Here is a 13,946-nt window from a genome sequence, read left to right on the forward strand (position 1 = left end):
GAATTTGATTAAAAAAAAAAAATGCGCCGAAAATACCAAATGTGCAAGATCAAACTATCATATGCGTTTTGCGATTCATTTAAAAAAATTTAAAAGAAAATGAAGAACACGGTGATTGCACCTCTCAATTTTTTACAGCTTTTGGTTGCATTACAACATTTGTAAAGCATTTTATCCTTTGTAAACGTATTAGCTTATAATCCATGATATACCAGTGTAACCAGTTGTATAAATGTAAAATTAAATTTAAAATGAGAGCAAACGCACAGGCCATAAAACATCTTATCCTTAGCAAATGGGTAGAGCTATAATCCATGTTATACCATTGTGACCAGGGAAAAGCTCTTGGTGTTTGTGTGACTGTGAAATTCAGCTGGGAATGATGGCAACTCCACAGACAAAGCTGAAAACATATGGGTGATAGTGCTCTGTAGGGAACCCAAATTCAATTGTTCCTTTTTAGTGGCCCACATTTTGTAAGCTTCTGTTTTTACAGACGCGGCAGAGCATCTAGCCCATTACATGTGGGCGTACCTCTTCATATTTTGTCGTTGTACAAAGATGAAAGCTGGGTTCCAGCTGCCCAGGGCCTACCAGGTGTACGTCCTGTCATTTTCTTGGATGGTGTCCAGTTGTACATATTATTGACTTGATTCCATTCAAACAGAGATAGGGTGCGTCGTTTTGATGCTAGTGAAAACCTGTTGAAACATGCCGCGGAGCCCAGGAAAATGATTTATTTTATTGGCTGGTAGGAATTCAGATCGTTCAAGGGTATAGTGTTTATAAATATTTTTGAACGCAGTCAGCAATTCTCACTGCAAATTTTCCCAGAATTTCTGCTCTTCTCATGAGTAATCCTCTCCCCTCACAACCTGCTTCAATGGGATGGAATATCTTTTCCATTATCTCCTTTTGTATTTTCCAATCGGCAATCGTTGAATCCTCTTCAGCGGCTTTCATAAACCATTGTGGTCCAGATGTAAAGAAAACTTTCGCCAGCCATATTTACCGGCGCCTTCTTTCACATGGATTGAAAGTCTTTCTAGATTAGCCCGAATTGCAAGAGGGAGACGATTTGAGTTCACAGATTAAACGCCCTATTCGTTTGGCTTCCGATCATGTTGTCATTTTCTTTGGAGTATATGCGAAGTAAGCTTGATGCTTAAATGAGCTCGTACTGATGCGAGAATCAAACGCCTCCATTAGTCTTGTTTTTTACAACGTGAAGCCTTGTGAAGTTCGGTGAACTCAACTGAAAAATGAAAGGTTTGTTCAAGCCCTAAAAAAACTTCAATGGACACCCGGCAAAAACAGAGGGTATGCTCAAGCCTTACAGAAATTGAAAAATAAGAGAACGTATCACCAGCAATCTCAATCTCAAGAAAAGAAGTTGCAATACGACTCCAAAACTTTTGAAAGTTGGAGGTTTGCTCTTTCTAGCGTTGCAGACATGGTTGGTTTTGAGCTGGAAGCGTGTAACGGGTGAGAATTCAAACTTCCCTCAAAGTTTTTCTGTTTTGTATTACTTTACGTTTGATGATATTTTTTTCAAGAGGTTAAATGACCGTCCTTTTTTTATTAAACAGGAAAAAAGTATAGTAACGTATTTATTCAGATGATAACCAGATTTCATCAAAATGATACAAACTGTGATTGTAATATATACATCCATATCCTAGCTGATTTCAAAAAACCAAAACAGAAAGCATACCTAGAATGTCCTTGCTATTTAAGGAGCATAGCATGATTTATCCGTGGAAATACATAAAAACCAGTGAGCTGATTTTGCTATATTCCTCACATCCTCCTAAGAAGCAACATAGAAATAAAAAAGCATTGGAATCCTGCTAGGCCATCCAGGACAGCTAGCCATTTGAAAGACTGATTTACCCTTGGCGGAGAAGCCATGTTCCCAATCTATACTCCAAATAGATATGCCCCATACCCACTAAGAGTACCTTCTTGGAGAGATGATCAGCCTGTTGGTTCCAATCCCTATATATGTGCTGAAAATTGAGAAGCTGGAATCTGTGGTTAAGTTGGATAATGTGCTCTAACTAATACTGCAGATTAATGCCCTGTAACCAGTACTGCAGATTGAGTACCTGAATACCTTTTTTTCCCATTAAGCCACTTAATGAAGCACATGGAGGCACTAAAGACCTGCAGTGACTTAATGTTAAAAGCAGTAGCAACATGTAGTAGAGCCCCACAAGCACAAAGTTCTGCCTTTGTATTTGTTCCCTGTGCAGCATTGAGCCATATTTATTATTCTGAAAGAAACATTCCCAGAAAGTAGGAGAAGAGCCCCCACAAAGGCTCGCCTGAGAGGCTCCATCAAAAAAGGCCAGTGTTTGTAAGAGGGACCAGAGGAAAGCGAAAGGGGCGAGTTTTCTTGAGATGAGAAGGCCTCAAGTAGTCCATAAAGAAACCAATGATCTGGCTCAAAATGCCGGAGAGAAGGATGGACCGACCCTAAAAAATGGTCTGATTATTGATCTTCCAGATGCCCCACGCAGCAAACACGGGGAGGGTTTTGAAGAGGCCCATTTTTTGTCCCACTACTGCAAGCACATCTCCAGGGAGGAGAGGGGAACGGACTTCTGGATATTGAACAGTGCTAGCAAAGCTTCCCAAAGAGATCTTGAATAGGAACACTAAAAAAACAGGTGAGCCACTGATTCTGCACTATTATTGCATAAACAACAAATATTGGGACCACAAAACCCCTTTTAAGCAGGTTGTCCCAAGTTAAGATACGGTTTTCCAATGAAAGCCAAATGAACCACAAAACCCCTTTTAAGCAGGTTGTCCCAAGTTAAGTTACGGTTTTCCAATGAAAGCCAAATGAAGTAATGAAGCTTTGGAGGAATGGGCCATTTCTAGAGTTTACGAGTCCACCACTTCACCCGGGGCTGCAGAAAAGAGGAAGAGATAGAGTGGTAGGCTAATTTTGCAGTGATCTGGCCAGTGCGAGTAATTCCAAACCACACTAAGGAGTCCTGCTCCCTATTCAAAAAAAGACCATTTGACATTGACACTTTAATGAAAGAAACCCACTATGTTGCCAGAGAGCCCTGCAACCCCAAGTCCAACAATCCTTTCCACCCACTGAGAGGAGGGACCTATAGATGAGACAACGAAACATGACAAAGGTGATTTATACATTGAGCATGGAGGTGAGCAATAAGTTCCCATGGGAGAGTCTACCGATGAAAGAGTCCTTTCCAATAAAGACTTGTTTCCCATTTCCAACTTTCCACACAGCCCATGATGCAACCAAGGAAGGGCCTCAACCAACCCTATCTAAATATTCAAACCTCCTATGTATTTCCGTTGATAAAAGATACAGATTCACTCCTGTAAGGGTTTATTCAGGAGATACTTGTCTGCAATGATATGGCTGCAAATACTAGAGTCAAATATCACCCTCCACAAACATTTCATGGCCAGTGCAGTGACAAACCACTACAGATTTTTGAAACCCCATCACCCAAACTTTTTAGGCTGTGCAAGTAACTCCCATTTAGCCAAATGCAGCCCAACCCATTGCTTCTTGCCTGTCAATAGGAAATTAAACATGCATGGACGAATCTTTTGGATGACTGATTTTGTTATCTTGGATAGAGAAAGCCAGTACACAAAACTGTATTCAAGGACAGCTTTGACCAAGGTCATTCTACCTCCCAAGGAGAGACACCTGTAGCACCAATGGCTAATACGCTTTTCAACTCTTTTAATCAACCAAGACCAATCGTCTACTGAATAACAATTAGGCTTAAGCTGATAGCCCAGATAACATAAGCCGTGATCAATTGAAGCCATCTTGTAAGGGAAAATATAGTCGATAGATGACATGATCACATCTGAAATATTGTTGAATAAAATGTCGACTTTTGCTAACTGATAATCATACGTGTAGCAGAGTAGAAAATAGAGAAAATATGATGATAAAAGATCCATTCCTCTAGAGTACCCTCCACCAAAACTAGCACATCGTCCACAAAACAGAAGATGAGTAAGGAAGATAGACTTAGAAATTTTTACGCCTTTTATAAGCCCCTCTAGTTTTGACGAATTAATCATATAGCTCAGACCCTCGATAATGAGAAGGAACAGAAGAGGGGAGAGGGGGCACCCGTCTTAACCCCCTGGAAGCAGTGAAGAAGCCAGTAGGTGAGCCATTAATTAGCACAGAAAAGTTAGTAGAAGTGATACACCCCAAATCCAATCAGTGATATAGATATCCAAACCAATATGCAAAAGGAGTCTAAGAAAACTCCAATTAACCCTATCCTCGATAATGAGAAGGAACAGAAGAGGGGAGAGGGGGCACCCGTCTTAACCCCCTGGAAGCTGTGAAAAAGCCAGTAGGTGAGCCATTAATTAGCACAGAAAAGTTAGTAGAAGTGATACACCCCAAATCCAATCAGTGATAGAAATATCCAAACCAATATGCAAAAGGAGTCTACGAAAACTCCAGTTAACCCTATCATATGCCTTGACCAGGTCCATCTTTAAAATCAAGGCACAATGCTTCTTGGTCTTGATAGAATGTAATGCCTCTAGAGCAGACCTTATTGTATCATGGATAAGTCTCCCAAGGAGGAAACCAAATTGTTCTGGAGAAATAGCTCGAGAGAGGATATCTTTCAGGCGGAGAGATATAACCTTCGCAATGATCTTATAGATAAGGTTGCACAAGGAGATAGGTCTGTAATCATTCAAAGTGTGAGGATAGAGCACTTGGAATGAGAGCAATAAAGGTGGCATTGATAGCCCCTGAGACCGTACCTGAAGTTCTAGCCTCCTCAACAACCTGCAAAATGTCTTTTCCCAGTAGCTTAAAAAAAGCTAGGGAAAATTCTACAGTCCAGTCATCGAGGCTAGGACCCTTGCCCTTGCCAAGGGATTTTAGGACATGCTTAATTTCCTCCAACGAGATTGGTTTTCCCATCCACACTGAGTCCTCTTCAGAAAAAATTTGGGGGAAATATTAAAGAACTTGTAGCTATGCCTAAATCCGATTAACACCCAAATCTCTTAAGATATTAGAGAAGTGATTCCGGACAACCTTCTCCATCCCTTGCACAGAACAATGAGTGTGCCCTGCAACATCTTGAACCTCCCAAATGTGTTTTTTATTCCTTTGGTGGGAGGCAAAGCGATGAAAAAACTTAGTATTCCCGTTACTAGCCTGAACCGAGATGGCCCTACTCTTAAGATGCCACCGTTCCTCTTCTGCTTTGAGAAGCAAAGCTTTCATCTTTGCCAAGGAACAAATACATTTTTCACACCATCTGGGAAGCCTTCAACAATAAAAGAAGAATGGCAGGCATGAATAAGAGATTCAGTCTCCAACAGTTCTATCTATCGTTCAATGGTATGTAGATGAGCCCAATTTTTAACCTATGATTTGAGAGTCTTCATCTTATGGACCTAAGATTCCATAGCAGAAGGAAAGGAATCAAACAAATAGTGCTTCCAAACAGAATGAACTAGCCTGGTAAAGGAGTCCACGAGGAGCCAAGAATGGTTGAACTTAAAAAGCGTCTCTTGAAGGAAGACAGAAGCAATGAACTGAAGATAGATTGGTGAATGATCAAAGATTACTTCAGAGAAAATCTAGGATTGATAGCAACGTAATGAAACCGTTAATGATTTTGCCAATATGAATTGATCCAGTCGTTTGGCAATACCATCAGCCCCGGTTCGTCCATTCCACCAGGTAGCCGCCAAGGGGATTGGACAAATGTCTATCGGGTTTGAATCAACGATAATTTGAGACTTACGGGGGCAAAGGAATCTGCCCTAGCATTGAATTCCTAGACCTCGTTGGCCGAGACTGTGAAGTTCAAATCTCCTGCTAGGATAAGACACTGTCCCCACAGGAATCCACTGTGCATCAGAGGGTTCCAGAATGACTCACGATCCTCGTACGACCCATAACAATTCACCAGTGTAATGGGATGGGCCAGACCATAAAGATTACCGACCAAAATGATGTTGGCCAACGTTGAGAACGGCCTAAGGGAGGCCACACGCAGGTTCCAAAGGACCGCAAGGCCACCAAATCGTCCATTTGCATCAGTAGAACAAATACACCAATCAAGGCAGCTCTCTAACAATTCCTCCCTGGCTTTAGAACCAGGACCCATCATTTCTTAGATTGATGAACATCAACTAGTCTAGGGAAAGCACGTTTTTTTAGGAGACCTTCCAAGTTCCAAATCCTCTTATGTTTAAACTTTAAAGACGTGATTATCATGGGGCACCCGTGTGAGGGGCAGCTCTAAGGGCCCTAGGAGAGTCGGAGACATTCGAAATTTCTTTAAAGTGACTGCCCTGGATAAAACCCTCCTGAGCAAGCCTTTTTTTGTTTAGTTTCTTCTTTCTAATCATGACATTTTGGAAACATTTTGGAATGGGGAAGGGAGTCATTGATGGAAGGGATATAGGGTTGAGGAGTGGGGTAGGAAGGGATCGCTGTAAGGTTGAGAAAGTCCTGATAGGAGGGATCTAGGGTCAGGCAATCAGATGATGATGTGAGGCACTGCCTTGGGGGAGGAAGAGAGGAACACTGTGCATGAGAGAGGAGACTAGGGGCAGGGGGTTATCCAGCTCCCCGCTCCTTTATGAAGACTAATGAGAAGATCAAAGAACGTGGGAAACCGACAGAGCGAAGGATAGGGTTTATGCGGGAGGCAAGGACCTAGGGATAGAGATTGTGGAGTGGTTAAGGGAGGGGGCATGAATGATTTCCAAACGAGGTCTGGAAGAAATATGAGAGACACTCGAAGCATGGTTAGATGAGGAGCGAGAAATAACAATGGGATAGAGACTGTGGAGTGGTTAAGGGAGGAGGCAGGAATGATTTCCAAAAGAGATATGGACACTCAAAGCATGGTTAGACGACGAGCGAGAAATAACAATACTATCCAATAATAATAAATCATCTCTAGAAGGGGACTCCATAAGATTACCAGAGAAAATATCAGAGATAGGCAGAGAAGTCCCTGGAAAGCTATGGTCCTAAGAATCCACTGGCTTGACAAATCTCCCTATAGCATCGACAATGATGGCAAGGCTTTCATATCAACCCCAATATCGTTGATCGAATGCAAGGCTTTCATATCATCTAGTGGAGAATCCCTGCCAATCCTATGGTCCATAGACAACAGCTCAGTGTCGCTGGAAACCGACAAATTGACATCCATTTTCGGAGTTGAGGCCACTCCACGAGCTGAAGGAACTACTAGTGTCCAGCAAATGATACCCCGCTTCTCTGTACCAACACCACTCGACTTAGGTTTTGCCACCGCCATGGAAGTATTAACCTTTGACCTTTGGGACACTTTATCAACAAAGCAGGATAAGGGTGAACCCTACTTCCTCATAGAAACATAGTCCACCTTCAAATGGCCCATCTGGGGACAGTTCAGACCTCTGAAGGGAACCTTCCAGAAGTCTTAACCTTTGGCAGAAAGAAACCTCGCCAATCATTATCTCGATTTCACCCGGCAAGCCTTTTACTAAATCCATCTCAACCCGCACCTAGAGGATGCGCTCGTCAAAGGCCACAAGGGACATGTCATTGAAAAATATGAATTTCTCAATACTGTTAGCCAACAAGATGACACTCTGTTTGGTCCAAAGCTCGAGCGGAAATCTAACTAATTTGACCCATACATACTGTGACTTAGGCCTTTCCGAGAGAGGGTTGAACCCTACGTGCCACCGTTGATGCCACAGAAAACCCTTGCCAATAACCCAAGCCTTCTACAAAACCGTTTGCAGTTGCCCTCATCCAGGAAGCAGAAGTGCAACCACTGGTTCATTAAAAGATTGACCGTGGGACAATAACCTAAAAAAGGCCTCTAGTGCTGTGAAACCCAGGCTAGTATTTGGGGTTTATTGAGGGATATATAATAAAACCTCCCCATGAGTTCTTTGACGGATAGGCTTGAAACCCTGTCCATACCAACATCATGATCATGGCCAAGAGTTAGCCGAGGTTATTCCACTTGGCTACAAAGGGCTTTTGGAAGACAACACAGTTTGATCACCGGATCCTGAGAAGGGGATAACGAACATGTTGGGGACGAAGGACCTGCTTCCATCCCGGCGCCATGTGTCAGATCCTTTCTAGTAAGTGACCCACTGTGGGCGGCTCCAAGACCACCGGCTCCATATCTAATAGGACAAAACGGCAATAAAACGATGTCGGACAAGATGCAACAACTGACAGAGGCTAGGAAATCCGGGGGAGGGATGGCCGCCTTCCGCCAGGGAACAAGCACCTCCCCACCCACGGTTCGGGGAAGAAAGATAAAACAAAAAACCCCTCACCAAACAGACATTGTCCACCCGAGAGGAAGAAAGTAGACACTGGTAGAAGGGTCCTCATCCACTGAAACAGAGCTAGGGTGCAGAAACAACATTATTCATTACAAGTGCAGAAATGCTTTGTGCTATTCATGCACAACTTATTCGCATGCTTTTATGAAAAACTATTCCACTGTATGTTTGAAGATTTAGTAATCTCCACACCCTAATGAAACATTTCACAAGTTAGGTCAAATTATGATGTTAGATGATATATATGCACAGACTTGTTTTTTTCATTAGTCCGTGTAACGGGCGAGAATTCAAACTACCCTATCAGTTGTAGTATTTTCTGTTACATGATATATAAATAGACTTGTTTTTCTCATTAGTTCTCTTTATTTTATTTTGAATAACCAGCGATGAAGGCGAACTGATACATAAGGTGGTTGAACAGGTTTTAATAAGGGTGAAAAATTCACCCTTAACTGTGGACGTAGCTAAATATCCAAAAGGTTTGGATGAGAAAGTAGAAGATTTTGAAAAAACAGTGTTATCACAGCCACATAGAGATGGAAACCTCAGATCTTTGGGATAGTGGGGTTTGGTAGGGTGGCAAAGACAACGTTGGCAGAATGACTCTTCATTATTAAAAGTCTATGTATCATAATTTCTGCTTCTGATATCGAGATAATTCAGGTAAAGACTTTTTAAGTTCTTTCCAGAGATTACTTCTCAAGAGTTTGTCTGGATCTGATCCAGTAAACAGTGTCGATGAGGAATAGGGATTCTCAAGAAACAAATTCCATCTCCTCACATTTTAGTAATTTTAGATGATGTAGATATGGTGGATCAGGTTTATGCAGATCAAACTGAACTTCACTCTGAAAGCTTAATACTTATTAAATCTCGAGAACAAAGATGTTCTCATAAATGGAGTCAAAGAGTCATCAATCAATATACAACCTAACTGGCCTTGGTAGACAACATTTTCTTGAGCTATTCTATTTGCATTCATTCAACCAGTCACATCCACCCCAAGAATTTAAATATGGGGTAAAGAAGTTTCTAGAAGCCTGTGGTGGACCGCCTTTATCTTCGAAGGTGTTCTTGTGGAACGGGTTTTGTCAAAGGTGATGTCTTCAAATCTCTTATGGCTACGCTGAACAATTGTTCGCACTCTTCCTTGTCTACCTCGATTTCTATGAAGAATTCAAGTGTTCTACAAGTGAAGGGTAGAAAATTATAAACACTGTGGCAAAAGGAATTCCAGGTAAATTAGGATATGTTGAATTGAAGACTGTATATTTTCTATTGATATTGTACCACAGAGTCTCCAATATGTTTTCATGAGATTGTTATTTCATCTGCATTTTCTTGTAAACATTTGAAACAACTGGACACTCTTTTGCAGGCACTTTACAGTTGCGGGAATTGGAGATTGAGGGCCCCCTCTCGAACCTTTCAAACTGGATAGGGAGGCTTAAGCATCTATAGAGGATTGTGATTGGTCCTTTTCCGCTACATGGAAAGAAAGTCAAACTCAGAAAATCACCACAAGAATTCTGTCGTCTGAGGTCGTGAAAGGCCTTGATGTTAAAACAATGTTCAGACATTATTTCACTGCCGCAGTGCTTTGGTAATTTAACCAACCTTCACTTCTCCGCTTCGGAGATGCTGCCAGATTCCTTTTGTAAATTAAGTAAACTCCAATATCTGGATTTGCAATATTGTACTAATTTAACCATATCAATCTAATCACGGAGAAAGGAGTCTGTTAGATTTATTTCTTATAACTTTTTGATAACATCAACATCGTTAAATTAATTTAAAGGGTTTAAAATGTATATTTGAATATATATATGGATTTCTTGCTCCAAAAATTCTGAATCACTAAAAATTACATGTAGAATTTCAATCAAAATTAACTAAAATAATTATCTACTAACAACAAAAACATCTCACAATTAAATCCGTGAACAGATTTACAGAGAGAAGAACAAACTCTAAACCCTAAAAATTTACTAATAATTACGTGTTAAGCCAGCTACTGGTTTCCTCTGAAGTACAGAAAAAAAAACTACATCCACTGCGAAACCGCTGTTTAGTGATTTAGAGTCTTCCATTAACAACGGCATACTTCCACGACTGCAACTTTCAAAGCGGACAAAGCTGGAAGGATTATGGATTATTGGGTATACCCAATTAGAAGAGGTGGAAGGCATCAAACGTTGTATGTCATAGCGGAGGCTTTATGCTGAAGAATGGCCCAATGCAGTGGAGCGCGGGCGTCGTTCAGGATATTTTGATTATAGTTGTACTGCAGCGCCAAAAATGTGGGATGTTTAATGAATAAATGATTGTTTATTAGAGGGTTGTATTCCATATCTATGAAAGCGGGTTTATGCATTATTTCATTATTTGTTTGTTATTATATTATAAATAAATTTGAAAGTATTTTTTTATGACTAGAGAATATATATATATATATATATATATATATATATATATAGAGGTATATTAACGTATCAATTTACCATGTATAGATAATATTTGGTTAATGTATAATTTAATGATATTTAATTCAATAATTTAAACTGTATTATACTGTAATAGTAATTAATTAATAAATGATTATTTAGTAAAGGCTTGTCCTCACTTTATACAGGAAGGGATTTATTCAAAATTTGCTAATTATTATATATAAATTTTGAAAATATTTTTTAATTTTCGTTATTTATATATTTATATAAACTTATTGATTAAGAAATAAAGACATTGTACAAAAGATAATAAACCAATTAAATATATAAAAAAAAGTTTATTACATAACTAGTTTAGATCCCTTTTAACTACTTATGGATTAAAAGTGTGAAGATCTTTGCTTCCTAGAATATTTCTTGCATCTCTGCTTGTGTAAATGTTTTGGTTGGTGGGATAGAGGATGATTTGGTTTGTCCATGTTTTTCACTTCCATTGGTGCTCTTTGATAGCCACATTAAATTTTAATATTCTCTAGAGAAATACAATATGAGGTCAACGATGTAGGGGCTAAAGTCACCATAGGGGTTATTGTTACAATTGAGACTACGATGAGGGCACAAGGTGGATTATGCGTGACTAGCAATCTAACTCTTGTCCCTTCTAGTGTTTCCTTAGTTGTGATGATGGGGTACCTACTAATTTATGTGGTAATTTCATGTTCCATACTGTCATAGGAAAATGGCATGACCTTTACAATCTCCTAGACCTACAAGGTTAATTTGTGTATGTGAAATCCATACCCTCACTAAAGTAGAGCATGCCCCCCCCCCTACTTTTCAATGAATTTTGTAACACTCCCATCCACACCCTTAGAGCTTTCTTGGGTACCAAAAGGCATTACTATCATTAAACCTAATTTGCATAGTCTTGTTATGGAGATGGAGTCACAATTCCTCATTTCTCAACTTCCTTAAAACTTAGAATAAACATCACCATTGTGTCCGGCTTGTCAAGTTTTGTTCAACGATATAGTTTTTTTATCGCAATCTAACTCCTGGATCAATAATTATGACCATTTCAACTTTAGGGCCATTAACCTTGCCATGTCATCATGCATTGCCATGTGGCACATAAATGGCCCCATGTGGCAACCCTACCACAATTAGGTGGTCCATGTCACCTTGTTATGCCAACATGTACATCTCTATGCCCATATGGCATTGACCACATCACCTCTCCACACAGGCCCCACCAGACAAGTCACACAACATGTTTTGATGTGTTGTCACGTTATAATGAAATGTTGAGAATTTGGGCCTCGCAGCGTAAATCACTTACCAGGGTCATTGGAACGCTAAACTGATCTGTTATGCAAACTTGAAGGTGATACATAAAAATTGCAAGGAAAATTTTATGTCTTTTAGGCAATGGATCACTTTGCAAAAGTACATAAAATAATGGTTTCAAAACTTAGTTAACAACATAAAAATAGAGACAAATATACCATATCAGAAACACAAGACAACAAAATGATAAAGGAGTTCACCTCTCTCCTGGGCGACATCTCTTGGTCTAGCTTCCAATATTGGGTCTCTTTCATTAAGTGCTCAAATTTGTGTTTACATGGATTTACAGTGCTCATAATGTAAAAATTGTCTCTAATGGCTCAAGAACAGTCAAAATCCCCTAGTTGGGCTCTTGTTTGGCTCAATTTGGCCAAAAACTGAAGAAGTTATGTTATAGAGAACCTTTTCGGCTAATTGCTCTACAAATTGGACTGCTCTGCTAATTGTTCTACGAATTCCGCAATTCCAGGGCATGCCAAGCACGAATTTCGCTTGGCGTCGACGAGATTCCCGCCGGTTTAGATGCAATCTGTTGCCTCTTTTAAATGCCTAATAAGGCCTATCGACGAGAAACTTGGGCCACATGGGGCCATGCGCTTGGGGTTTGGGGCTAACCGCCCACCCCGTGGGCATAGCCCCAAGCTCTCGGGGGCTGGGGCTAACCATCCACCCATGTGGGCATATAGCCCCCAAGCTCTCAACATATGGTTCCTGTGGCTGCTATATAACCCAGGGATGTTCCCCATTCTCCGCACCCATCGCCAAGCTCTCCACACGATCCTTTGTGGTTACATGGTATGGGTTGAGACCATGGGCTAAGTGTTGGAATTTCTAAGTCTATCCGTTAGAAACCCTCCATGTACTTTTTTGATTTATTCCTTCCTACTTGTTCTGATTAATTAACAAGTTATTTACCATGTGAATACTGAAAATAAACAAATTACATGCTCAACACATTACAAATCATCAACTAATGGAAACAAAAACAAGCACACAAATGACACCATTATTTTTGGACTAATGTCCCCGAAAAAACCCAATGCGGGAAAACCGGTGTAGCTATCTGAGGGTTTGTTTTATTACGCAGTTTCAGAATACAATCTGGGTGCCAAATCTGGCTCACTCAATAGAGAAAAATCTCAGCAGTAACACCTCTCAATCTGAGACAGATGTTCCGGCTGAAACCTCGGATAAACACTCCGACAACTCCTCAACTCCAATTTGCCCCACGAAAAACCCCAACATCAGCCTCTAGGGATTGCGTTAGCCTCTTCTACCCTCTGCATCAGCTTTCCCGATAGTTTCGATAGTTCCCAGCAGTTCCGGTAGTTCTGGCTTCTGCCCCTCTGCGTCAGCGTGTCCGGCTGTTCCGGCAATTTCGGTTGTTCCTGGCAGTTCCGGCTTCTACCCTCGTTAGTGTTTCCGGCTGTTCCGACAGTTCCAACTGTTCTTGGCAATTCCGACTTCTACCCTCTGCGTCAGCTTTCTTGGTTGTTTTTGTTGTTCCCGACAGTTCCGGCTTTAGCCCTTTGCGTCAGCTTTCCCGACTTTTCCGATAGTTCCCGGTAGTTCCGACTTCTGCCCTCTGCGTCAACTTTCTTGGCTGCTGCGCTGATCCTCCCGACACTATCTCTGCCTCTATGCTTCTGTATTCATTGCCCCTCAGCTGCAACTCTTATCACTCTCTCAACTTTTTCAGCAAACCCAACCCCAGAAAGTCGAAATCTTGATCTCTTGGTGTGTTCTCCAAGTGACCCTCAAGCCTCCTCTTATACTTTTCTCATTGAC

At 40.8% G+C, this 13,946-nt stretch overlaps 1 long non-coding RNA gene across 1 annotated transcript; it reads left to right on the forward strand.

Moving 5' to 3' along the window:
* Window positions 1-584: 584 nt before the first annotated feature.
* Window positions 585-10,114, forward strand: LOC149197406 (uncharacterized). Its single transcript, XR_016254761.1, has 2 exons — window positions 585-1,485; window positions 9,743-10,114. It is a non-coding gene; the product is annotated as an uncharacterized LOC149197406 (long non-coding RNA).
* The last annotated feature ends 3,832 nt before the right edge of the window (window positions 10,115-13,946 follow it).

The sequence above is a fragment of the Pinus tabuliformis genome, chromosome 2_2, assembly GCF_031772625.1.
Source record: "Pinus tabuliformis cultivar Carrire ecotype Pingquan chromosome 2_2, CPIR1, whole genome shotgun sequence".
NCBI classification, from domain to species: domain Eukaryota; kingdom Viridiplantae; phylum Streptophyta; class Pinopsida; order Pinales; family Pinaceae; genus Pinus; species Pinus tabuliformis.